Source organism: Coffea arabica, chromosome 11c (genome assembly GCF_036785885.1).
Source record: "Coffea arabica cultivar ET-39 chromosome 11c, Coffea Arabica ET-39 HiFi, whole genome shotgun sequence".
In the NCBI taxonomy this organism is placed as follows: Eukaryota; Viridiplantae; Streptophyta; class Magnoliopsida; order Gentianales; family Rubiaceae; genus Coffea; species Coffea arabica.
The window spans coordinates 21868713-21893847 of record NC_092330.1 but is presented as its reverse complement, the minus strand read 5'-3'; the positions used below and the strand labels follow the sequence as shown (position 1 = coordinate 21893847).

General features: G+C 44.1%; 14 non-coding genes and 17 pseudogenes across 14 annotated transcripts; all 31 read left to right on the top strand.

The window, feature by feature from the left end:
* Window positions 1–108: 108 nt before the first annotated feature.
* Window positions 109–226, top strand: LOC140018761 (5S ribosomal RNA; annotated as a pseudogene).
* Window positions 227–1151: 925 nt separating this feature from the next.
* Window positions 1152–1269, top strand: LOC140018760 (5S ribosomal RNA; annotated as a pseudogene).
* Window positions 1270–2195: 926 nt separating this feature from the next.
* On the top strand, window positions 2196–2314 carry LOC140019999 (5S ribosomal RNA). The gene has a single exon (XR_011824677.1). It is a non-coding gene; the product is annotated as a 5S ribosomal RNA (ribosomal RNA).
* A 411-nt stretch (window positions 2315–2725) lies between these two features.
* Window positions 2726–2848, top strand: LOC140020112 (5S ribosomal RNA; annotated as a pseudogene).
* A 922-nt stretch (window positions 2849–3770) lies between these two features.
* LOC140019987 (5S ribosomal RNA) lies at window positions 3771–3889 on the top strand. The gene has a single exon (XR_011824676.1). It is a non-coding gene; the product is annotated as a 5S ribosomal RNA (ribosomal RNA).
* Window positions 3890–4300: 411 nt separating this feature from the next.
* On the top strand, window positions 4301–4423 carry LOC140020111 (5S ribosomal RNA; annotated as a pseudogene).
* Window positions 4424–5344: 921 nt separating this feature from the next.
* On the top strand, window positions 5345–5463 carry LOC140017584 (5S ribosomal RNA). Its single transcript, XR_011823892.1, has one exon. It is a non-coding gene; the product is annotated as a 5S ribosomal RNA (ribosomal RNA).
* Window positions 5464–5874: 411 nt separating this feature from the next.
* On the top strand, window positions 5875–5992 carry LOC140018758 (5S ribosomal RNA; annotated as a pseudogene).
* A 927-nt stretch (window positions 5993–6919) lies between these two features.
* On the top strand, window positions 6920–7038 carry LOC140019976 (5S ribosomal RNA). Its single transcript, XR_011824675.1, has one exon. It is a non-coding gene; the product is annotated as a 5S ribosomal RNA (ribosomal RNA).
* Window positions 7039–7449: 411 nt separating this feature from the next.
* On the top strand, window positions 7450–7572 carry LOC140020110 (5S ribosomal RNA; annotated as a pseudogene).
* A 922-nt stretch (window positions 7573–8494) lies between these two features.
* LOC140019965 (5S ribosomal RNA) lies at window positions 8495–8613 on the top strand. The gene has a single exon (XR_011824674.1). It is a non-coding gene; the product is annotated as a 5S ribosomal RNA (ribosomal RNA).
* A 411-nt stretch (window positions 8614–9024) lies between these two features.
* LOC140020627 (5S ribosomal RNA) lies at window positions 9025–9142 on the top strand (annotated as a pseudogene).
* Window positions 9143–10069: 927 nt separating this feature from the next.
* Window positions 10070–10188, top strand: LOC140019953 (5S ribosomal RNA). Its single transcript, XR_011824672.1, has one exon. It is a non-coding gene; the product is annotated as a 5S ribosomal RNA (ribosomal RNA).
* Window positions 10189–10599: 411 nt separating this feature from the next.
* LOC140020726 (5S ribosomal RNA) lies at window positions 10600–10717 on the top strand (annotated as a pseudogene).
* Window positions 10718–11644: 927 nt separating this feature from the next.
* On the top strand, window positions 11645–11763 carry LOC140019942 (5S ribosomal RNA). The gene has a single exon (XR_011824671.1). It is a non-coding gene; the product is annotated as a 5S ribosomal RNA (ribosomal RNA).
* A 411-nt stretch (window positions 11764–12174) lies between these two features.
* On the top strand, window positions 12175–12292 carry LOC140018757 (5S ribosomal RNA; annotated as a pseudogene).
* Window positions 12293–13219: 927 nt separating this feature from the next.
* Window positions 13220–13338, top strand: LOC140019931 (5S ribosomal RNA). Its single transcript, XR_011824670.1, has one exon. It is a non-coding gene; the product is annotated as a 5S ribosomal RNA (ribosomal RNA).
* Window positions 13339–13749: 411 nt separating this feature from the next.
* Window positions 13750–13867, top strand: LOC140020725 (5S ribosomal RNA; annotated as a pseudogene).
* Window positions 13868–14793: 926 nt separating this feature from the next.
* Window positions 14794–14912, top strand: LOC140019919 (5S ribosomal RNA). Its single transcript, XR_011824669.1, has one exon. It is a non-coding gene; the product is annotated as a 5S ribosomal RNA (ribosomal RNA).
* Window positions 14913–15323: 411 nt separating this feature from the next.
* LOC140018755 (5S ribosomal RNA) lies at window positions 15324–15441 on the top strand (annotated as a pseudogene).
* Window positions 15442–16366: 925 nt separating this feature from the next.
* On the top strand, window positions 16367–16484 carry LOC140020724 (5S ribosomal RNA; annotated as a pseudogene).
* A 927-nt stretch (window positions 16485–17411) lies between these two features.
* Window positions 17412–17530, top strand: LOC140019908 (5S ribosomal RNA). The gene has a single exon (XR_011824668.1). It is a non-coding gene; the product is annotated as a 5S ribosomal RNA (ribosomal RNA).
* Window positions 17531–17941: 411 nt separating this feature from the next.
* LOC140020767 (5S ribosomal RNA) lies at window positions 17942–18059 on the top strand (annotated as a pseudogene).
* Window positions 18060–18986: 927 nt separating this feature from the next.
* On the top strand, window positions 18987–19105 carry LOC140019897 (5S ribosomal RNA). Its single transcript, XR_011824667.1, has one exon. It is a non-coding gene; the product is annotated as a 5S ribosomal RNA (ribosomal RNA).
* Window positions 19106–19516: 411 nt separating this feature from the next.
* LOC140018754 (5S ribosomal RNA) lies at window positions 19517–19634 on the top strand (annotated as a pseudogene).
* Window positions 19635–20561: 927 nt separating this feature from the next.
* Window positions 20562–20680, top strand: LOC140019886 (5S ribosomal RNA). Its single transcript, XR_011824666.1, has one exon. It is a non-coding gene; the product is annotated as a 5S ribosomal RNA (ribosomal RNA).
* A 411-nt stretch (window positions 20681–21091) lies between these two features.
* LOC140018753 (5S ribosomal RNA) lies at window positions 21092–21209 on the top strand (annotated as a pseudogene).
* Window positions 21210–22136: 927 nt separating this feature from the next.
* LOC140019875 (5S ribosomal RNA) lies at window positions 22137–22255 on the top strand. Its single transcript, XR_011824665.1, has one exon. It is a non-coding gene; the product is annotated as a 5S ribosomal RNA (ribosomal RNA).
* Window positions 22256–22666: 411 nt separating this feature from the next.
* On the top strand, window positions 22667–22784 carry LOC140018752 (5S ribosomal RNA; annotated as a pseudogene).
* A 925-nt stretch (window positions 22785–23709) lies between these two features.
* Window positions 23710–23827, top strand: LOC140018751 (5S ribosomal RNA; annotated as a pseudogene).
* Window positions 23828–24752: 925 nt separating this feature from the next.
* On the top strand, window positions 24753–24871 carry LOC140019864 (5S ribosomal RNA). The gene has a single exon (XR_011824664.1). It is a non-coding gene; the product is annotated as a 5S ribosomal RNA (ribosomal RNA).
* The last annotated feature ends 264 nt before the right edge of the window (window positions 24872–25135 follow it).

The following is a 25135-nucleotide window of genomic DNA, read 5'->3' as shown; positions in this document are numbered from 1 at the left end:
ATGTGAGGAAATTCATGAATTGACGCTTAGAATGAATTCGGGTCCAGAAAAGCCAAACTGCTTCACAGGACGTGGCAGTTTAAAAGAATAAAGCGAAAGGAACATGGCGGGTGCGATCATACCAGCACTAATGCACCGGATCCCATCAGAACTCCGAAGTTAAGCGTGCTTGGGCGACAGTAGTACTAGGATGGGTGACCCTAGGCCTGTCAACGGGTCGGGTCTAGACCCGGATCCGGATCGGATCCCTGAAATTTTTTCGGGTATGGGTAGGGATTTAATTCCGTTATCCGGATCCGAATCCGTTTTTTCAAACAAAAAAACGGGTCGGATACGGAATATAGTATTCCGACCCGTATTATACCCGGATCCGGATATAAATGATTTAATAATTTATAAAAAATATATATTATCAATATAATTTGATTAGGATGATGTATTTGAGTAAAATCAATTTGATTTATTTTCTTATTTGGTTTTTTCTTTGCATTAGCTAGAAATTAGTTTACAAATATATCTTTTTCTCTTTTTTGTTAGAAATTATAAATTTTGGCAAATTTGTTCGGGTAGACCCGACCCGGATCCGAGACTCGCCGGGTCCGGATCCGGAACACAGAATAAAAGACCCGTCGGGTAAACGGGTCGGATCCGGGTCCGGGTCCGGAATAATGAATTCCGGCCCGGACCCGGCCCGTTGACACCCCTAGGTGACCCCCTGGGAAATCCTCGTGTTGCACCCCTCCCTTTTTTGTTTCGAAATCCAAATTTCCCCTTCGTTCTTTATGCTGTAGTAATTTAGCTCCGTCGGAACGATTGCTTTATATTTTGCTTCTCATCGAAGCATGAAGGCGGATCTGAAGGCGCGAGACAAGTCAGGAACGGTACGGCTGGATCGAAGCCCGGATCGTCGGTCAAAGTTGTCGGCGCAAATGTATAAGCGCAAGCGTGAAGGATCAATTTCAGGATAATTGAGAGTTGTGCGACGAGGGAAAAAAAAGGTGCAAAGCAACAAGAAAAAAATATAAAAGTAAATAAATAAAAGGATGAGAGGAAATTCATGAATTGACGCTTAGAATGAATTCGGGTCCAGAAAAGCCAAACTGCTTCACAGGACGTGGCAGTTTAAAAGAATAAAGCGAAAGGAACATGGCGGGTGCGATCATACCAGCACTAATGCACCGGATCCCATCAGAACTCCGAAGTTAAGCGTGCTTGGGCGACAGTAGTACTAGGATGGGTGACCCTAGGCCTGTCAACGGGTCGGGTCTAGACCCGGATCCGGATCGGATCCCTGAAATTTTTTCGGGTATGGGTAGGGATTTAATTCCGTTATCCGGATCCGGATCCGTTTTTTCAAACAAAAAATCGGGTCGGATACGGAATATAATATTCCGACCCGTATTAGACCCAGATCCGGATATAAATGATTTAATAATTTATAAAAAATATATATTATCAATATAATTTGATTAGGATGATGTATTTGAGTAAAATCAATTTGATTTATTTTCTTATTTGGTTTTTCTTTGCATTAGTTAGAAATTAGTTTACAAATATATCTTTTTCTCTTTTTTGTTAGAAATTATAAATTTTGGCAAATTTGTTCGGGTAGACCCGACCCGGATCCGAGACTCGCCGGGTCCGGATCCGGAACACCGAATAAAAGACCCGTCGGGTAAACGGGTCGGATCCGGGTCCGGGTCCGGAATAATGAATTCCGGCCCGGACCCGGCCCGTTGACACCCCTAGGTGACCCCCTGGGAAATCCTCGTGTTGCACCCCTCCCTTTTTTGTTTCGAAATCCAAATTTCCCCTTCGTTCTTTATGCTGTAGTAATTTAGCTCCGTCGGAACGATTGCTTTATATTTTGCTTCTCATCGAAGCATGAAGGCGGATCTGAAGGCGCGAGACAAGTCAGGAACGGTACGGCTGGATCGAAGCCCGGATCGTCGGTCAAAGTTGTCGGCGCAAATGTATAAGCGCAAGCGTGAAGGATCAATTTCAGGATAATTGAGAGTTGCGCGACGAGGGAAAAAAAAATGGTGCAAATCAACAAGAAAAAAATGTAAAAGTAAATAAATAAAAGGATGAGGGGAAATTCTTGAATTGACGCTTAAAATGAATTCGGGTCCAGAAAAGCCACACTGCTTCACAGGACGGGGCAGTTTAAAAGAATAAAGCGAAAGGAACATGGCGGGTGCGATCATACCAGCACTAATGCACCGGATCCCATCAGAACTCCGAAGTTAAGCGTGCTTGGGCGAGAGTAGTACTAGGATGGGTGACCCCCTGGGAAGTCCTCGTGTTGCACCCCTCCCTTTTTTGTTTCGAAATCCAAATTTCCCCTTCGTTCTTTATGCTGTAGTAATTTAGCTCCGTCGGAACGATTGCTTTATATTTTGCTTCTTATCGAAGCATGAAGGCGGATCTGAAGGCGCGAGACAAGTCAGGAACGGTACGGCTGGATCGAAGCCCGGATCGTCGGTCAATGTTGTCGGCGCAAATGTATAAGCGCAAGCGTGAAGGATCAATTTCAGGATAATTGAGAGTTGTGCGACGAGTGAAAAAAAAGGTGCAAAGCAACAAGAAAAAAATATAAAAGTAAATAAATAAAAGGATGAGAGGAAATTCATGAATTGACGCTTAGAATGAATTCGGGTCCAGAAAAGCCAAACTGCTTCACAGGACGTGGCAGTTTAAAAGAATAAAGCGAAAGGAACATGGCGGGTGCGATCATACCAGCACTAATGCACCGGATCCCATCAGAACTCCGAAGTTAAGCGTGCTTGGGCGACAGTAGTACTAGGATGGGTGACCCTAGGCCTGTCAACGGGACGGGTCTAGACCCGGATCCGGATCGGATCCCTGAAATTTTTTCGGGTATGGGTAGGGATTTAATTCCGTTATCCGTATCCGGATCCGTTTTTTCAAACAAAAAAACGGGTCGGATACGGAATATAGTATTCCGACCCGTATTAGACCCGGATCCGGATATAAATGATTTAATAATTTATAAAAAATATATATTATCAATATAATTTGATTAGGATGATGTATTTGAGTAAAATCAATTTGATTTATTTTCTTATTTGGTTTTTTCTTTGCATTAGCTAGAAATTTGTTTACAAATATATCTTTTTCTCTTTTTTGTTAGAAATTATAAATTTTGGCAAATTTGTTCGGGTAGACCCGACCCGGATCCGAGACTCGCCGGGTCCGGATCCGGAACACAGAATAAAAGACCCGTCGGGTAAACGGGTCGGATCCGGGTCCGGGTCCGGAATAATGAATTCCGGCCCGGACCCGGCCCGTTGACACCCCTAGGTGACCCCCTGGGAAATCCTCGTGTTGCACCCCTCCCTTTTTTGTTTCGAAATCCAAATTTCCCCTTCGTTCTTTATGCTGTAGTAATTTAGCTCCGTCGGAACGATTGCTTTATATTTTGCTTCTCATCGAAGCATGAAGGCGGATCTGAAGGCGCGAGACAAGTCAGGAACGGTACGGCTGGATCGAAGCCCGGATCGTCGGTCAAAGTTGTCGGCGCAAATGTATAAGCGCAAGCGTGAAGGATCAATTTCAGGATAATTGAGAGTTGCGCGACGAGGGAAAAAAAAATGGTGCAAATCAACAAGAAAAAAATGTAAAAGTAAATAAATAAAAGGATGAGGGGAAATTCTTGAATTGACGCTTAAAATGAATTCGGGTCCAGAAAAGCCACACTGCTTCACAGGACGGGGCAGTTTAAAAGAATAAAGCGAAAGGAACATGGCGGGTGCGATCATACCAGCACTAATGCACCGGATCCCATCAGAACTCCGAAGTTAAGCGTGCTTGGGCGAGAGTAGTACTAGGATGGGTGACCCCCTGGGAAGTCCTCGTGTTGCACCCCTCCCTTTTTTGTTTCGAAATCCAAATTTCCCCTTCGTTCTTTATGCTGTAGTAATTTAGCTCCGTCGGAACGATTGCTTTATATTTTGCTTCTTATCGAAGCATGAAGGCGGATCTGAAGGCGCGAGACAAGTCAGGAACGGTACGGCTGGATCGAAGCCCGGATCGTCGGTCAATGTTGTCGGCGCAAATGTATAAGCGCAAGCGTGAAGGATCAATTTCAGGATAATTGAGAGTTGTGCGACGAGTGAAAAAAAAGGTGCAAAGCAACAAGAAAAAAATATAAAAGTAAATAAATAAAAGGATGAGAGGAAATTCATGAATTGACGCTTAGAATGAATTCGGGTCCAGAAAAGCCAAACTGCTTCACAGGACGTGGCAGTTTAAAAGAATAAAGCGAAAGGAACATGGCGGGTGCGATCATACCAGCACTAATGCACCGGATCCCATCAGAACTCCGAAGTTAAGCGTGCTTGGGCGACAGTAGTACTAGGATGGGTGACCCTAGGCCTGTCAACGGGACGGGTCTAGACCCGGATCCGGATCGGATCCCTGAAATTTTTTCGGGTATGGGTAGGGATTTAATTCCGTTATCCGTATCCGGATCCGTTTTTTCAAACAAAAAAACGGGTCGGATACGGAATATAGTATTCCGACCCGTATTAGACCCGGATCCGGATATAAATGATTTAATAATTTATAAAAAATATATATTATCAATATAATTTGATTAGGATGATGTATTTGAGTAAAATCAATTTGATTTATTTTCTTATTTGGTTTTTTCTTTGCATTAGCTAGAAATTTGTTTACAAATATATCTTTTTCTCTTTTTTGTTAGAAATTATAAATTTTGGCAAATTTGTTCGGGTAGACCCGACCCGGATCCGAGACTCGCCGGGTCCGGATCCGGAACACCGAATAAAAGACCCGTCGGGTAAACGGGTCGGATCCGGGTCCGGGTCCGGAATAATGAATTCCGGCCCGGACCCGGCCCGTTGACACCCCTAGGTGACCCCCTGGGAAATCCTCGTGTTGCACCCCTCCCTTTTTTGTTTCGAAATCCAAATTTCCCCTTCGTTCTTTATGCTGTAGTAATTTAGCTCCGTCGGAACGATTGCTTTATATTTTGCTTCTCATCGAAGCACGAAGGCGGATCTGAAGGCGCGAGACAAGTCAGGAACGGTACGGCTGGATCGAAGCCCGGATCGTCGGTCAAAGTTGTCGGCGCAAATGTATAAGCGCAAGCGTGAAGGATCAATTTCAAGATAATTGAGAATTGCGCGACGAGGGAAAAAAAATGGTGCAAATCAACAAGAAAAAAATGTAAAAGTAAATAAATAAAAGGATGAGGGGAAATTCTTGAATTGACGCTTAAAATGAATTCGGGTCCAGAAAAGCCACACTGCTTCACAGGACGGGGCAGTTTAAAAGAATAAAGCGAAAGGAACATGGCGGGTGCGATCATACCAGCACTAATGCACCGGATCCCATCAGAACTCCGAAGTTAAGCGTGCTTGGGCGAGAGTAGTACTAGGATGGGTAACCCCCTGGGAAGTCCTCGTGTTGCACCCCTCCCTTTTTTGTTTCGAAATCCAAATTTCCCCTTCGTTCTTTATGCTGTAGTAATTTAGCTCCGTCGGAACGATTGCTTTATATTTTGCTTCTTATCGAAGCATGAAGGCGGATCTGAAGGCGCGAGACAAGTCAGGAACGGTACAGCTGGATCGAAGCCCAGATCGTCGGTCAAAGTTGTCGGCGCAAATGCATAAGCGCAAGCGTGAAGGATCAATTTCAGGATAATTGAGAGTTGTGCGACGAGGGAAAAAAAAGGTGCAAAGCAACAAGAAAAAAATATAAAAGTAAATAAATAAAAGGATGAGAGGAAATTCATGAATTGACGCTTAGAATGAATTCGGGTCCAGAAAAGCCAAACTGCTTCACAGGACGTGGCAGTTTAAAAGAATAAAGCGAAAGGAACATGGCGGGTGCGATCATACCAGCACTAATGCACCGGATCCCATCAGAACTCCGAAGTTAAGCGTGCTTGGGCGACAGTAGTACTAGGATGGGTGACCCTAGGCCTGTCAACGGGTCGGGTCTAGACCCGGATCCGGATTGGATCCCTGAAATTTTTTCGGGTATGGGTAGGGATTTAATTCCGTTATCCGGATCCGGATCCGTTTTTTCAAACAAAAAAACGGGTCGGATACGGAATATAGTATTCCGAACCGTATTAGACCCGGATCCGGATATAAATGATTTAATAATTTATAAAAAATATATATTATCAATATAATTTGATTAGGATGATGTATTTGAGTAAAATCAATTTGATTTATTTTCTTATTTGGTTTTTTCTTTGCATTAGTTAGAAATTAGTTTACAAATATATCTTTTTCTCTTTTTTGTTAGAAATTATAAATTTTGGCAAATTTGTTCGGGTAGACCCGACCCGGATCCGAGACTCGCCGGGTCCGGATCCGGAACACCGAATAAAAGACCCGTCGGGTAAACGGGTCGGATCCGGGTCCGGGTCCGGAATAATGAATTCCGGCCCGGACCCGGCCCGTTGACACCCCTAGGTGACCCCCTGGGAAATCCTCGTGTTGCACCCCTCCCTTTTTTGTTTCGAAATCCAAATTTCCCCTTCGTTCTTTATGCTGTAGTAATTTAGCTCCGTCGGAACGATTGCTTTATATTTTGCTTCTCATCGAAGCATGAAGGCGGATCTGAAGGCGCGAGACAAGTCAGGAACGGTACGGCTGGATCGAAGCCCGGATCGTCGGTCAAAGTTGTCGGCGCAAATGTATAAGCGCAAGCGTGAAGGATCAATTTCAGGATAATTGAGAGTTGCGCGACGAGGGAAAAAAAAATGGTGCAAATCAACAAGAAAAAAATGTAAAAGTAAATAAATAAAAGGATGAGGGGAAATTCTTGAATTGACGCTTAAAATGAATTCGGGTCCAGAAAAGCCACACTGCTTCACAGGACGGGGCAGTTTAAAAGAATAAAGCGAAAGGAACATGGCGGGTGCGATCATACCAGCACTAATGCACCGGATCCCATCAGAACTCCGAAGTTAAGCGTGCTTGGGCGAGAGTAGTACTAGGATGGGTGACCCCCTGGGAAGTCCTCGTGTTGCACCCCTCCCTTTTTTGTTTCGAAATCCAAATTTCCCCTTCGTTCTTTATGCTGTAGTAATTTAGCTCCGTCGGAACGATTGCTTTATATTTTGCTTCTTATCGAAGCATGAAGGCGGATCTGAAGGCGCGAGACAAGTCAGGAACGGTACGGCTGGATCGAAGCCCGGATCGTCGGTCAATGTTGTCGGCGCAAATGTATAAGCGCAAGCGTGAAGGATCAATTTCAGGATAATTGAGAGTTGTGCGACGAGTGAAAAAAAAGGTGCAAAGCAACAAGAAAAAAATATAAAAGTAAATAAATAAAAGGATGAGAGGAAATTCATGAATTGACGCTTAGAATGAATTCGGGTCCAGAAAAGCCAAACTGCTTCACAGGACGTGGCAGTTTAAAAGAATAAAGCGAAAGGAACATGGCGGGTGCGATCATACCAGCACTAATGCACCGGATCCCATCAGAACTCCGAAGTTAAGCGTGCTTGGGCGACAGTAGTACTAGGATGGGTGACCCTAGGCCTGTCAACGGGACGGGTCTAGACCCGGATCCGGATCGGATCCCTGAAATTTTTTCGGGTATGGGTAGGGATTTAATTCCGTTATCCGTATCCGGATCCGTTTTTTCAAACAAAAAAACGGGTCGGATACGGAATATAGTATTCCGACCCGTATTAGACCCGGATCCGGATATAAATGATTTAATAATTTATAAAAAATATATATTATCAATATAATTTGATTAGGATGATGTATTTGAGTAAAATCAATTTGATTTATTTTCTTATTTGGTTTTTTCTTTGCATTAGCTAGAAATTTGTTTACAAATATATCTTTTTCTCTTTTTTGTTAGAAATTATAAATTTTGGCAAATTTGTTCGGGTAGACCCGACCCGGATCCGAGACTCGCCGGGTCCGGATCCGGAACACAGAATAAAAGACCCGTCGGGTAAACGGGTCGGATCCGGGTCCGGGTCCGGAATAATGAATTCCGGCCCGGACCCGGCCCGTTGACACCCCTAGGTGACCCCCTGGGAAATCCTCGTGTTGCACCCCTCCCTTTTTTGTTTCGAAATCCAAATTTCCCCTTCGTTCTTTATGCTGTAGTAATTTAGCTCCGTCGGAACGATTGCTTTATATTTTGCTTCTCATCGAAGCATGAAGGCGGATCTGAAGGCGCGAGACAAGTCAGGAACGGTACGGCTGGATCGAAGCCCGGATCGTCGGTCAAAGTTGTCGGCGCAAATGTATAAGCGCAAGCGTGAAGGATCAATTTCAGGATAATTGAGAGTTGCGCGACGAGGGAAAAAAAAATGGTGCAAATCAACAAGAAAAAAATGTAAAAGTAAATAAATAAAAGGATGAGGGGAAATTCTTGAATTGACGCTTAAAATGAATTCGGGTCCAGAAAAGCCACACTGCTTCACAGGACGGGGCAGTTTAAAAGAATAAAGCGAAAGGAACATGGCGGGTGCGATCATACCAGCACTAATGCACCGGATCCCATCAGAACTCCGAAGTTAAGCGTGCTTGGGCGAGAGTAGTACTAGGATGGGTGACCCCCTGGGAAGTCCTCGTGTTGCACCCCTCCCTTTTTTGTTTCGAAATCCAAATTTCCCCTTCGTTCTTTATGCTGTAGTAATTTAGCTCCGTCGGAACGATTGCTTTATATTTTGCTTCTTATCGAAGCATGAAGGCGGATCTGAAGGCGCGAGACAAGTCAGGAACGGTACGGCTGGATCGAAGCCCGGATCGTCGGTCAATGTTGTCGGCGCAAATGTATAAGCGCAAGCGTGAAGGATCAATTTCAGGATAATTGAGAGTTGTGCGACGAGTGAAAAAAAAGGTGCAAAGCAACAAGAAAAAAATATAAAAGTAAATAAATAAAAGGATGAGAGGAAATTCATGAATTGACGCTTAGAATGAATTCGGGTCCAGAAAAGCCAAACTGCTTCACAGGACGTGGCAGTTTAAAAGAATAAAGCGAAAGGAAAATGGCGGGTGCGATCATACTAGCACTAATGCACCGGATCCCATCAGAACTTCGAAGTTAAGCGTGCTTGGGCGACAGTAGTACTAGGATGGGTGACCCTAGGCCGGTCAACGGGTTGGGTCTACACCCGGATCCGGATCGGATCCCTGAAATTTTTGCGGGTATGGGTAGGGATTTAATTCCGTTATCCGGATCCGGATCCGTTTTTTCAAACAAAAAAACGGGTCGGATACGGAATATAGTATTCCGACCCGTATTAGACCCGGATCCGGATATAAATGATTTAATAATTTGTAAAAAATATATATTATCAATATAATTTGATTAGGATGATGTATTTGAGTAAAATCAATTTGATTTATTTTCTTATTTGGTTTTTTCTTTGCATTAGTTAGAAATTAGTTTACAAATATATCTTTTTCTCTTTTTTGTTAGAAATTATAAATTTTGGCAAATTTGCTCGGGTAGACCCGACCCGGATCCGAGACTCGCCGGGTCCGGATCCGGAACACCGAATAAAAGACCCGTCGGGTAAACGGGTCGGATCCGGGTCCGGGTCCGGAATAATGAATTTCGGCCCGGACCCGGCCCGTTGACACCCCTAGGTGACCCCCTGGGAAATCCTCGTGTTGCACCCCTCCCTTTTTTGTTTCGAAATCCAAATTTCCCCTTCGTTCTTTATGCTGTAGTAATTTAGCTCCGTCGGAACGATTGCTTTATATTTTGCTTCTCATCGAAGCATGAAGGCGGATCTGAAGGCGCGAGACAAGTCAGGAACGGTACGGCTGGATCGAAGCCCGGATCGTCGGTCAAAGTTGTCGGCGCAAATGTATAAGCGCAAGCGTGAAGGATCAATTTCAGGATAATTGAGAGTTGCGCGACGAAGGAAAAAAAAATGGTGCAAATCAACAAGAAAAAAATGTAAAAGTAAATAAATAAAAGGATGAGGGGAAATTCTTGAATTGACGCTTAAAATGAATTCGGGTCCAGAAAAGCCACACTGCTTCACAGGACGGGGCAGTTTAAAAGAATAAAGCGAAAGGAACATGGCGGGTGCGATCATACCAGCACTAATGCACCGGATCCCATCAGAACTCCGAAGTTAAGCGTGCTTGGGCGAGAGTAGTACTAGGATGGGTGACCCCCTGGGAAGTCCTCGTGTTGCACCCCTCCCTTTTTTGTTTCGAAATCCAAATTTCCCCTTCGTTCTTTATGCTGTAGTAATTTAGCTCCGTCGGAACGATTGCTTTATATTTTGCTTCTTATCGAAGCATGAAGGCGGATCTGAAGGCGCGAGACAAGTCAGGAACGGTACGGCTGGATCGAAGCCCGGATCGTCGGTCAATGTTGTCGGCGCAAATGTATAAGCGCAAGCGTGAAGGATCAATTTCAGGATAATTGAGAGTTGTGCGACGAGTGAAAAAAAAGGTGCAAAGCAACAAGAAAAAAATATAAAAGTAAATAAATAAAAGGATGAGAGGAAATTCATGAATTGACGCTTAGAATGAATTCTGGTCCAGAAAAGCCAAACTGCTTCACAGGACGTGGCAGTTTAAAAGAATAAAGCGAAAGGAAAATGGCGGGTGCGATCATACGAGCACTAATGCACCGGATCCCATCAGAACTTCGAAGTTAAGCGTGCTTGGGCGACAGTAGTACTAGGATGGGTGACCCTAGGCCGGTCAACGGGTTGGGTCTACACCCGGATCCGGATCGGATCCCTGAAATTTTTGCGGGTATGGGTAGGGATTTAATTCCGTTATCCGGATCCGGATCCGTTTTTTCAAACAAAAAAACGGGTCGGATACGGAATATAGTATTCCGACCCGTATTAGACCCGGATCCGGATATAAATGATTTAATAATTTGTAAAAAATATATATTATCAATATAATTTGATTAGGATGATGTATTTGAGTAAAATCAATTTGATTTATTTTCTTATTTGGTTTTTTCTTTGCATTAGTTAGAAATTAGTTTACAAATATATCTTTTTCTCTTTTTTGTTAGAAATTATAAATTTTGGCAAATTTGTTCGGGTAGACCCGACCCGGATCCGAGACTCGCCGGGTCCGGATCCGGAACACCGAATAAAAGACCCGTCGGGTAAACGGGTCGGATCCGGGTCCGGGTCCGGAATAATGAATTCCGGCCCGGACCCGGCCCGTTGACACCCCTAGGTGACCCCCTGGGAAATCCTCGTGTTGCACCCCTCCCTTTTTTGTTTCGAAATCCAAATTTCCCCTTCGTTCTTTATGCTGTAGTAATTTAGCTCCGTCGGAACGATTGCTTTATATTTTGCTTCTCATCGAAGCATGAAGGCGGATCTGAAGGCGCGAGACAAGTCAGGAACGGTACGGCTGGATCGAAGCCCGGATCGTCGGTCAAAGTTGTCGGCGCAAATGTATAAGCGCAAGCGTGAAGGATCAATTTCAAGATAATTGAGAGTTGCGCGACGAGGGAAAAAAAAATGGTGCAAATCAACAAGAAAAAAATGTAAAAGTAAATAAATAAAAGGATGAGGGGAAATTCTTGAATTGACGCTTAAATTGAATTCGGGTCCAGAAAAGCCACACTGCTTCACAGGACGGGGCAGTTTAAAAGAATAAAGCGAAAGGAACATGGCGGGTGCGATCATACCAGCACTAATGCACCGGATCCCATCAGAACTCCGAAGTTAAGCGTGCTTGGGCGAGAGTAGTACTAGGATGGGTGACCCCCTGGGAAGTCCTCGTGTTGCACCCCTCCCTTTTTTGTTTCGAAATCCAAATTTTCCCTTCGTTCTTTATGCTGTAGTAATTTAGCTCCGTCGGAACGATTGCTTTATATTTTGCTTCTTATCGAAGCATGAAGGCGGATCTGAAGGCGCGAGACAAGTCAGGAACGGTACAGCTGGATCGAAGCCCAGATCGTCGGTCAAAGTTGTCGGCGCAAATGCATAAGCGCAAGTGTGAAGGATCAATTTCAGGATAATTGAGAGTTGTGCGACGAGGGAAAAAAAAGGTGCAAAGCAACAAGAAAAAAATATAAAAGTAAATAAATAAAAGGATGAGAGGAAATTCATGAATTGACGCTTAGAATGAATTCGGGTCCAGAAAAGCCAAACTGCTTCACAGGACGTGGCAGTTTAAAAGAATAAAGCGAAAGGAACATGGCGGGTGCGATCATACCAGCACTAATGCACCGGATCCCATCAGAACTCCGAAGTTAAGCGTGCTTGGGCGACAGTAGTACTAGGATGGGTGACCCTAGGCCTGTCAACGGGTCGGGTCTAGACCCGGATCCGGATCGGATCCCTGAAATTTTTTCGGGTATGGGTAGGGATTTAATTCCGTTATCCGGATCCGGATCCGTTTTTTCAAACAAAAAAACGGGTCGGATACGGAATATAGTATTCCGACCCGTATTAGACCCGGATCCGGATATAAATGATTTAATAATTTATAAAAAATATATATTATCAATATAATTTGATTAGGACGATGTATTTGAGTAAAATCAATTTGATTTATTTTTTTATTTGGTTTTTTCTTTGCATTAGTTAGAAATTAGTTTACAAATATATCTTTTTCTCTTTTTTGTTAGAAATTATAAATTTTGGCAAATTTGTTCGGGTAGACCCGACCCGGATCCGAGACTCGCCGGGTCCGGATCCGGAACACAGAATAAAAGACCCGTCGGGTAAACGGGTCGGATCCGGGTCCGGGTCCGGAATAATGAATTCCGGCCCGGACCCGGCCCGTTGACACCCCTAGGTGACCCCCTGGGAAATCCTCGTGTTGCACCCCTCCCTTTTTTGTTTCGAAATCCAAATTTCCCCTTCGTTCTTTATGCTGTAGTAATTTAGCTCCGTCGGAACGATTGCTTTATATTTTGCTTCTCATCGAAGCATGAAGGCGGATCTGAAGGCGCGAGACAAGTCAGGAACGGTACGGCTGGATCGAAGCCCGGATCGTCGGTCAAAGTTGTCGGCGCAAATGTATAAGCGCAAGCGTGAAGGATCAATTTCAGGATAATTGAGAGTTGCGCGACGAGGGAAAAAAAAATGGTGCAAATCAACAAGAAAAAAATGTAAAAGTAAATAAATAAAAGGATGAGGGGAAATTCTTGAATTGACGCTTAAAATGAATTCGGGTCCAGAAAAGCCACACTGCTTCACAGGACGGGGCAGTTTAAAAGAATAAAGCGAAAGGAACATGGCGGGTGCGATCATACCAGCACTAATGCACCGGATCCCATCAGAACTCCGAAGTTAAGCGTGCTTGGGCGAGAGTAGTACTAGGATGGGTGACCCCCTGGGAAGTCCTCGTGTTGCACCCCTCCCTTTTTTGTTTCGAAATCCAAATTTCCCCTTCGTTCTTTATGCTGTAGTAATTTAGCTCCGTCGGAACGATTGCTTTATATTTTGCTTCTTATCGAAGCATGAAGGCGGATCTGAAGGCGCGAGACAAGTCAGGAACGGTACAGCTGGATCGAAGCCCAGATCGTCGGTCAAAGTTGTCGGCGCAAATGCATAAGCGCAAGCGTGAAGGATCAATTTCAGGATAATTGAGAGTTGTGCGACGAGGGAAAAAAAAGGTGCAAAGCAACAAGAAAAAAATATAAAAGTAAATAAATAAAAGGATGAGAGGAAATTCATGAATTGACGCTTAGAATGAATTCGGGTCCAGAAAAGCCAAACTGCTTCACAGGACGTGGCAGTTTAAAAGAATAAAGCGAAAGGAACATGGCGGGTGCGATCATACGAGCACTAATGCACCGGATCCCATCAGAACTTCGAAGTTAAGCGTGCTTGGGCGACAGTAGTACTAGGATGGGTGACCCTAGGCCGGTCAACGGGTTGGGTCTACACCCGGATCCGGATCGGATCCCTGAAATTTTTGCGGGTATGGGTAGGGATTTAATTCCGTTATCCGGATCCGGATCCGTTTTTTCAAACAAAAAAACGGGTCGGATACGGAATATAGTATTCCGACCCGTATTAGACCCGAATCCGGATATAAATGATTTAATAATTTGTAAAAAATATATATTATCAATATAATTTGATTAGGATGATGTATTTGAGTAAAATCAATTTGATTTATTTTCTTATTTGGTTTTTTCTTTGCATTAGTTAGAAATTAGTTTACAAATATATCTTTTTCTCTTTTTTGTTAGAAATTATAAATTTTGGCAAATTTGTTCGGGTAGACCCGACCCGGATCCGAGACTCGCCGGGTCCGGATCCGGAACACCGAATAAAAGACCCGTCGGGTAAACGGGTCGGATCCGGGTCCGGGTCCGGAATAATGAATTCCGGCCCGGACCCGGCCCGTTGACACCCCTAGGTGACTCCCTGGGAAATCCTCGTGTTGCACCCCTCCCTTTTTGTTTCGAAATCCAAATTTCCCCTTCGTTCTTTATGCTGTAGTAATTTAGCTCCGTCGGAACGATTGCTTTATATTTTGCTTCTCATCGAAGCATGAAGGCGGATCTGAAGGCGCGAGACAAGTCAGGAACGGTACGGCTGGATCGAAGCCCGGATCGTCGGTCAAAGTTGTCGGCGCAAATGTATAAGCGCAAGCGTGAAGGATCAATTTCAAGATAATTGAGAGTTGCGCGACGAGGGAAAAAAAAATGGTGCAAATCAACAAGAAAAAAATGTAAAAGTAAATAAATAAAAGGATGAGGGGAAATTCTTGAATTGACGCTTAAATTGAATTCGGGTCCAGAAAAGCCACACTGCTTCACAGGACGGGGCAGTTTAAAAGAATAAAGCGAAAGGAACATGGCGGGTGCGATCATACCAGCACTAATGCACCGGATCCCATCAGAACTCCGAAGTTAAGCGTGCTTGGGCGAGAGTAGTACTAGGATGGGTGACCCCCTGGGAAGTCCTCGTGTTGCACCCCTCCCTTTTTTGTTTCGAAATCCAAATTTCCCCTTCGTTCTTTATGCTGTAGTAATTTAGCTCCGTCGGAACGATTGCTTTATATTTTGCTTCTTATCGAAGCATGAAGGCGGATCTGAAGGCGCGAGACAAGTCAGGAACGGTACAGCTGGATCGAAGCCCAGATCGTCGGTCAAAGTTGTCGGCGCAAATGCATAAGCGCAAGCGTGAAGGATCAATTTCAGGATAATTGAGAGTTGTGCGACGAGGGAAAAAAAAGGTGCAAAGCAACAAGAAAAAAATATAAAAGTAAATAAATAAAAGGATGAGAGGAAATTCATGAATTGACGCTTAGAATGAATTCGGGTCCAGAAAAGCCAAACTGCTTCACAGGACGTGGCAGTTTAAAAGAATAAAGCGAAAGGAACATGGCGGGTGCGATCATACCAGCACTAATGCACCGGATCCCATCAGAACTCCGAAGTTAAGCGTGCTTGGGCGACAGTAGTACTAGGATGGGTGACCCTAGGCCTGTCAACGGGTCGGGTCTAGACCCGGATCCGGATCGGATCCCTGAAATTTTTTCGGGTATGGGTAGGGATTTAATTCCGTTATCCGGATCCGAATCCGTTTTTTCAAACAAAAAAACGGGTCGGATACGGAATATAGTATTCCGACCCGTATTAGACCCGGATCCGGATATAAATGATTTAATAATTTATAAAAAATATATATTATCAATATAATTTGATTAGGATGATGTATTTGAGTAAAATCAATTTGATTTATTTTCTTATTTGGTTTTTTCTTTGCATTAGTTAGAAATTAGTTTACAAATATATCTTTTTCTCTTTTTTGTTAGAAATTATAAATTTTGGCAAATTTGTTCGGGTAGACCCGACCCGGATCCGAGACTCGCCGGGTCCGGATCCGGAACACAGAATAAAAGACCCGTCGGGTAAACGGGTCGGATCCGGGTCCGGGTCCGGAATAATGAATTCCGGCCCGGACCCGGCCCGTTGACACCCCTAGGTGACCCCCTGGGAAATCCTCGTGTTGCACCCCTCCCTTTTTTGTTTCGAAATCCAAATTTCCCCTTCGTTCTTTATGCTGTAGTAATTTAGCTCCGTCGGAACGATTGCTTTATATTTTGCTTCTTATCGAAGCATGAAGGCGGATCTGAAGGCGCGAGACAAGTCAGGAACGGTACAGCTGGATCGAAGCCCAGATCGTCGGTCAAAGTTGTCGGCGCAAATGCATAAGCGCAAGCGTGAAGGATCAATTTCAGGATAATTGAGAGTTGTGCGACGAGGGAAAAAAAAGGTGCAAAACAACAAGAAAAAAATATAAAAGTAAATAAATAAAAGGATGAGAGGAAATTCATGAATTGACGCTTAGAATGAATTCGGGTCCAGAAAAGCCAAACTGCTTCACAGGACGTGGCAGTTTAAAAGAATAAAGCGAAAGGAACATGGCGGGTGCGATCATACGAGCACTAATGCACCGGATCCCATCAGAACTTCGAAGTTAAGCGTGCTTGGGCGACAGTAGTACTAGGATGGGTGACCCTAGGCCGGTCAACGGGTTGGGTCTACACCCGGATCCGGATCGGATCCCTGAAATTTTTGCGGGTATGGGTAGGGATTTAATTCCGTTATCCGGATCCGGATCCGTTTTTTCAAACAAAAAAACGGGTCGGATACGGAATATAGTATTCCGACCCGTATTAGACCCGGATCCGGATATAAATGATTTAATAATTTGTAAAAAATATATATTATCAATATAATTTGATTAGGATGATGTATTTGAGTAAAATCAATTTGATTTATTTTCTTATTTGGTTTTTTCTTTGCATTAGTTAGAAATTAGTTTACAAATATATCTTTTTCTCTTTTTTGTTAGAAATTATAAATTTTGGCAAATTTGCTCGGGTAGACCCGACCCGGATCCGAGACTCGCCGGGTCCGGATCCGGAACACCGAATAAAAGACCCGTCGGGTAAACGGGTCGGATCCGGGTCCGGGTCCGGAATAATGAATTTCGGCCCGGACCCGGCCCGTTGACACCCCTAGGTGACCCCCTGGGAAATCCTCGTGTTGCACCCCTCCCTTTTTTGTTTCGAAATCCAAATTTCCCCTTCGTTCTTTATGCTGTAGTAATTTAGCTCCGTCGGAACGATTGCTTTATATTTTGCTTCTCATCGAAGCATGAAGGCGGATCTGAAGGCGCGAGACAAGTCAGGAACGGTACGGCTGGATCGAAGCCCGGATCGTCGGTCAAAGTTGTCGGCGCAAATGTATAAGCGCAAGCGTGAAGGATCAATTTCAGGATAATTGAGAGTTGCGCGACGAAGGAAAAAAAAATGGTGCAAATCAACAAGAAAAAAATGTAAAAGTAAATAAATAAAAGGATGAGGGGAAATTCTTGAATTGACGCTTAAAATGAATTCGGGTCCAGAAAAGCCACACTGCTTCACAGGACGGGGCAGTTTAAAAGAATAAAGCGAAAGGAACATGGCGGGTGCGATCATACCAGCACTAATGCACCGGATCCCATCAGAACTCCGAAGTTAAGCGTGCTTGGGCGAGAGTAGTACTAGGATGGGTGACCCCCTGGGAAGTCCTCGTGTTGCACCCCTCCCTTTTTTGTTTCGAAATCCAAATTTCCCCTTCGTTCTTTATGCTGTAGTAATTTAGCTCCGTCGGAACGATTGCTTTATATTTTGCTTCTTATCGAAGCATGAAGGCGGATCTGAAGGCGCGAGACAAGTCAGGAACGGTACGGCTGGATCGAAGCCCGGATCGTCGGTCAATGTTGTCGGCGCAAATGTATAAGCGCAAGCGTGAAGGATCAATTTCAGGATAATTGAGAGTTGTGCGACGAGTGAAAAAAAAGGTGCAAAGCAACAAGAAAAAAATATAAAAGTAAATAAATAAAAGGATGAGAGGAAATTCATGAATTGACGCTTAGAATGAATTCTGGTCCAGAAAAGCCAAACTGCTTCACAGGACGTGGCAGTTTAAAAGAATAAAGCGAAAGGAAAATGGCGGGTGCGATCATACGAGCACTAATGCACCGGATCCCATCAGAACTTCGAAGTTAAGCGTGCTTAGGCGACAGTAGTACTAGGATGGGTGACCCTAGGCCGGTCAACGGGTTGGGTCTACACCCGGATCCGGATCGGATCCCTGAAATTTTTGCGGGTATGGGTAGGGATTTAATTCCGTTATCCGGATCCGGATCCGTTTTTTCAAACAAAAAAACGGGTCGGATACGGAATATAGTATTCCGACCCGTATTAGACCCGGATCCGGATATAAATGATTTAATAATTTGTAAAAAATATATATTATCAATATAATTTGATTAGGATGATGTATTTGAGTAAAATCAATTTGATTTATTTTCTTATTTGGTTTTTTCTTTGCATTAGTTAGAAATTAGTTTACAAATATATCTTTTTCTCTTTTTTGTTAGAAATTATAAATTTTGGCAAATTTGTTCGGGTAGACCCGACCCGGATCCGAGACTCGCCGGGTCCGGATCCGGAACACCGAATAAAAGACCCGTCGGGTAAACGGGTCGGATCCGGGTCCGGGTCCGGAATAATGAATTCCGGCCCGGACCCGGCCCGTTGACACCCCTAGGTGACCCCCTGGGAAATCCTCGTGTTGCACCCCTCCCTTTTTTGTTTCGAAATCCAAATTTCCCCTTCGTTCTTTATGCTGTAGTAATTTAGCTCCGTCGGAACGATTGCTTTATATTTTGCTTCTCATCGAAGCATGAAGGCGGATCTGAAGGCGCGAGACAAGTCAGGAACGGTACGGCTGGATCGAAGCCCGGATCGTCGGTCAAAGTTGTCGGCGCAAATGTATAAGCGCAAGCGTGAAGGATCAATTTCAAGATAATTGAGAGTTGCGCGACGAGGGAAAAAAAAATGGTGCAAATCAACAAGAAAAAAATGTAAAAGTAAATAAATAAAAGGATGAGGGGAAATTCTTGAATTGACGCTTAAATTGAATTCGGGTCCAGAAAAGCCACACTGCTTCACAGGACGGGGCAGTTTAAAAGAATAAAGCGAAAGGAACATGGCGGGTGCGATCATACCAGCACTAATGCACCGGATCCCATCAGAACTCCGAAGTTAAGCGTGCTTGGGCGAGAGTAGTACTAGGATGGGTGACCCCCTGGGAAGTCCTCGTGTTGCACCCCTCCCTTTTTTGTTTCGAAATCCAAATTTTCCCTTCGTTCTTTATGCTGTAGTAATTTAGCTCCGTCGGAACGATTGCTTTATATTTTGCTTCTTATCGAAGCATGAAGGCGGATCTGAAGGCGCGAGACAAGTCAGGAACGGTACAGCTGGATCGAAGCCCAGATCGTCGGTCAAAGTTGTCGGCGCAAATGCATAAGCGCAAGTGTGAAGGATCAATTTCAGGATAATTGAGAGTTGTGCGACGAGGGAAAAAAAAGGTGCAAAGCAACAAGAAAAAAATATAAAAGTAAATAAATAAAAGGATGAGAGGAAATTCATGAATTGACGCTTAGAATGAATTCGGGTCCAGAAAAGCCAAACTGCTTCACAGGACGTGGCAGTTTAAAAGAATAAAGCGAAAGGAACATGGCGGGTGCGATCATACCAGCACTAATGCACCGGATCCCATCAGAACTCCGAAGTTAAGCGTGCTTGGGCGACAGTAGTACTAGGATGGGTGACCCTAGGCCTGTCAACGGGTCGGGTCTAGACCCGGATCCGGATCGGATCCCTGAAATTTTTTCGGGTATGGGTAGGGATTTAATTCCGTTATCCGGATCCGAATCCGTTTTTTCAAACAAAAAAACGGGTCGGATACGGAATATAGTATTCCGACCCGTATTATACCCGGATCCGGATATAAATGATTTAATAATTTATAAAAAATATATATTATCAATATAATTTGATTAGGATGATGTATTTGAGTAAAATCAATTTGATTTATTTTCTTATTTGGTTTTTTCTTTGCATTAGCTAGAAATTAGTTTACAAATATATCTTTTTCTCTTTTTTGTTAGAAATTATAAATTTTGGCAAATTTGTTCGGGTAGACCCGACCCGGATCCGAGACTCGCCGGGTCCGGATCCGGAACACAGAATAAAAGACCCGTCGGGTAAACGGGTCGGATCCGGGTCCGGGTCCGGAATAATGAATTCCGGCCCGGACCCGGCCCGTTGACACCCCTAGGTGACCCCCTGGGAAATCCTCGTGTTGCACCCCTCCCTTTTTTGTTTCGAAATCCAAATTTCCCCTTCGTTCTTTATGCTGTAGTAATTTAGCTCCGTCGGAACGATTGCTTTATATTTTGCTTCTCATCGAAGCATGAAGGCGGATCTGAAGGCGCGAGACAAGTCAGGAACGGTACGGCTGGATCGAAGCCCGGATCGTCGGTCAAAGTTGTCGGCGCAAATGTATAAGCGCAAGCGTGAAGGATCAATTTCAGGATAATTGAGAGTTGCGCGACGAGGGAAAAAAAAATGGTGCAAATCAACAAGAAAAAAATGTAAAAGTAAATAAATAAAAGGATGAGGGGAAATTCTTGAATTGACGCTTAAAATGAATTCGGGTCCAGAAAAGCCACACTGCTTCACAGGACGGGGCAGTTTAAAAGAATAAAGCGAAAGGAACATGGCGGGTGCGATCATACCAGCACTAATGCACCGGATCCCATCAGAACTCCGAAGTTAAGCGTGCTTGGGCGAGAGTAGTACTAGGATGGGTGACCCCCTGGGAAGTCCTCGTGTTGCACCCCTCCCTTTTTTGTTTCGAAATCCAAATTTCCCCTTCGTTCTTTATGCTGTAGTAATTTAGCTCCGTCGGAACGATTGCTTTATATTTTGCTTCTTATCGAAGCATGAAGGCGGATCTGAAGGCGCGAGACAAGTCAGGAACGGTACGGCTGGATCGAAGCCCGGATCGTCGGTCAAAGTTGTCGGCGCAAATGTATAAGCGCAAGCGTGAAGGATCAATTTCAGGATAATTGAGAGTTGTGCGACGAGGGAAAAAAAAGGTGCAAAGCAACAAGAAAAAAATATAAAAGTAAATAAATAAAAGGATGAGAGGAAATTCATGAATTGACGCTTAGAATGAATTCGGGTCCAGAAAAGCCAAACTGCTTCACAGGACGTGGCAGTTTAAAAGAATAAAGCGAAAGGAACATGGCGGGTGCGATCATACCAGCACTAATGCACCGGATCCCATCAGAACTCCGAAGTTAAGCGTGCTTGGGCGACAGTAGTACTAGGATGGGTGACCCTAGGCCTGTCAACGGGTCGGGTCTAGACCCGGATCCGGATCGGATCCCTGAAATTTTTTCGGGTATGGGTAGGGATTTAATTCCGTTATCCGGATCCGGATCCGTTTTTTCAAACAAAAAAACGGGTCGGATACGGAATATAGTATTCCGACCCGTATTATACCCGGATCCGGATATAAATGATTTAATAATTTATAAAAAATATATATTATCAATATAATTTGATTAGGATGATGTATTTGAGTAAAATCAATTTGATTTATTTTCTTATTTGGTTTTTTCTTTGCATTAGCTAGAAATTAGTTTACAAATATATCTTTTTCTCTTTTTTGTTAGAAATTATAAATTTTGGCAAATTTGTTCGGGTAGACCCGACCCGGATCCGAGACTCGCCGGGTCCGGATCCGGAACACAGAATAAAAGACCCGTCGGGTAAACGGGTCGGATCCGGGTCCGGGTCCGGAATAATGAATTCCGGCCCGGACCCGGCCCGTTGACACCCCTAGGTGACCCCCTGGGAAATCCTCGTGTTGCACCCCTCCCTTTTTTGTTTCGAAATCCAAATTTCCCCTTCGTTCTTTATGCTGTAGTAATTTAGCTCCGTCGGAACGATTGCTTTATATTTTGCTTCTCATCGAAGCATGAAGGCGGATCTGAAGGCGCGAGACAAGTCAGGAACGGTACGGCTGGATCGAAGCCCGGATCGTCGGTCAAAGTTGTCGGCGCAAATGTATAAGCGCAAGCGTGAAGGATCAATTTCAGGATAATTGAGAGTTGCGCGACGAGGGAAAAAAAAATGGTGCAAATCAACAAGAAAAAAATGTAAAAGTAAATAAATAAAAGGATGAGGGGAAATTCTTGAATTGACGCTTAAAATGAATTCGGGTCCAGAAAAGCCACACTGCTTCACAGGACGGGGCAGTTTAAAAGAATAAAGCGAAAGGAACATGGCGGGTGCGATCATACCAGCACTAATGCACCGGATCCCATCAGAACTCCGAAGTTAAGCGTGCTTGGGCGAGAGTAGTACTAGGATGGGTGACCCCCTGGGAAGTCCTCGTGTTGCACCCCTCCCTTTTTTGTTTCGAAATCCAAATTTCCCCTTCGTTCTTTATGCTGTAGTAATTTAGCTCCGTCGGAACGATTGCTTTATATTTTGCTTCTTATCGAAGCATGAAGGCGGATCTGAAGGCGCGAGACAAGTCAGGAACGGTACGGCTGGATCGAAGCCCGGATCGTCGGTCAAAGTTGTCGGCGCAAATGTATAAGCGCAAGCGTGAAGGATCAATTTTAGGATAATTGAGAGTTGTGCGACGAGGGAAAAAAAAGGTGCAAAGCAACAAGAAAAAAATATAAAAGTAAATAAATAAAAGGATGAGAGGAAATTCATGAATTGACGCTTAGAATGAATTCGGGTCCAGAAAAGCCAAACTGCTTCACAGGACGTGGCAGTTTAAAAGAATAAAGCGAAAGGAACATGGCGGGTGCGATCATACCAGCACTAATGCACCGGATCCCATCAGAACTCCGAAGTTAAGCGTGCTTGGGCGACAGTAGTACTAGGATGGGTGACCCTAGGCCTGTCAACGGGTCGGGTCTAGACCCGGATCCGGATCGGATCCCTGAAATTTTTTCGGGTATGGGTAGGGATTTAATTCCGTTATCCGGATCCGAATCCGTTTTTTCAAACAAAAAAACGGGTCGGATACGGAATATAGTATTCCGACCCGTATTATACCCGGATCCGGATATAAATGATTTAATAATTTATAAAAAATATATATTATCAATATAATTTGATTAGGATGATGTATTTGAGTAAAATCAATTTGATTTATTTTCTTATTTGGTTTTTTCTTTGCATTAGCTAGAAATTTGTTTACAAATATATCTTTTTCTCTTTTTTGTTAGAAATTATAAATTTTGGCAAATTTGTTCGGGTAGACCCGACCCGGATCCGAGACTCGCCGGGTCCGGATCCGGAACACAGAATAAAAGACCCGTCGGGTAAACGGGTCGGATCCGGGTCCGGGTCCGGAATAATGAATTCCGGCCCGGACCCGGCCCGTTGACACCCCTAGGTGACCCCCTGGGAAATCCTCGTGTTGCACCCCTCCCTTTTTTGTTTCGAAATCCAAATTTCCCCTTCGTTCTTTATGCTGTAGTAATTTAGCTCCGTCGGAACGATTGCTTTATATTTTGCTTCTCATCGAAGCATGAAGGCGGATCTGAAGGCGCGAGACAAGTCAGGAACGGTACGGCTGGATCGAAGCCCGGATCGTCGGTCAAAGTTGTCGGCGCAAATGTATAAGCGCAAGCGTGAAGGATCAATTTCAGGATAATTGAGAGTTGTGCGACGAGGGAAAAAAAAGGTGCAAAGCAACAAGAAAAAAATATAAAAGTAAATAAATAAAAGGATGAGAGGAAATTCATGAATTGACGCTTAGAATGAATTCGGGTCCAGAAAAGCCAAACTGCTTCACAGGACGTGGCAGTTTAAAAGAATAAAGCGAAAGGAACATGGCGGGTGCGATCATACCAGCACTAATGCACCGGATCCCATCAGAACTCCGAAGTTAAGCGTGCTTGGGCGACAGTAGTACTAGGATGGGTGACCCTAGGCCTGTCAACGGGTCGGGTCTAGACCCGGATCCGGATCGGATCCCTGAAATTTTTTCGGGTATGGGTAGGGATTTAATTCCGTTATCCGGATCCGGATCCGTTTTTTCAAACAAAAAATCGGGTCGGATACGGAATATAATATTCCGACCCGTATTAGACCCAGATCCGGATATAAATGATTTAATAATTTATAAAAAATATATATTATCAATATAATTTGATTAGGATGATGTATTTGAGTAAAATCAATTTGATTTATTTTCTTATTTGGTTTTTCTTTGCATTAGTTAGAAATTAGTTTACAAATATATCTTTTTCTCTTTTTTGTTAGAAATTATAAATTTTGGCAAATTTGTTCGGGTAGACCCGACCCGGATCCGAGACTCGCCGGGTCCGGATCCGGAACACCGAATAAAAGACCCGTCGGGTAAACGGGTCGGATCCGGGTCCGGGTCCGGAATAATGAATTCCGGCCCGGACCCGGCCCGTTGACACCCCTAGGTGACCCCCTGGGAAATCCTCGTGTTGCACCCCTCCCTTTTTTGTTTCGAAATCCAAATTTCCCCTTCGTTCTTTATGCTGTAGTAATTTAGCTCCGTCGGAACGATTGCTTTATATTTTGCTTCTCATCGAAGCATGAAGGCGGATCTGAAGGCGCGAGACAAGTCAGGAACGGTACGGCTGGATCGAAGCCCGGATCGTCGGTCAAAGTTGTCGGCGCAAATGTATAAGCGCAAGCGTGAAGGATCAATTTCAGGATAATTGAGAGTTGCGCGACGAGGGAAAAAAAATGGTGCAAATCAACAAGAAAAAAATGTAAAAGTAAATAAATAAAAGGATGAGGGGAAATTCTTGAATTGACGCTTAAAATGAATTCGGGTCCAGAAAAGCCACACTGCTTCACAGGACGGGGCAGTTTAAAAGAATAAAGCGAAAGGAACATGGCGGGTGCGATCATACCAGCACTAATGCACCGGATCCCATCAGAACTCCGAAGTTAAGCGTGCTTGGGCGAGAGTAGTACTAGGATGGGTGACCCCCTGGGAAGTCCTCGTGTTGCACCCCTCCCTTTTTTGTTTCGAAATCCAAATTTCCCCTTCGTTCTTTATGCTGTAGTAATTTAGCTCCGTCGGAACGATTGCTTTATATTTTGCTTCTTATCGAAGCATGAAGGCGGATCTGAAGGCGCGAGACAAGTCAGGAACGGTACGGCTGGATCGAAGCCCGGATCGTCGGTCAAAGTTGTCGGCGCAAATGTATAAGCGCAAGCGTGAAGGATCAATTTTAGGATAATTGAGAGTTGTGCGACGAGGGAAAAAAAAGGTGCAA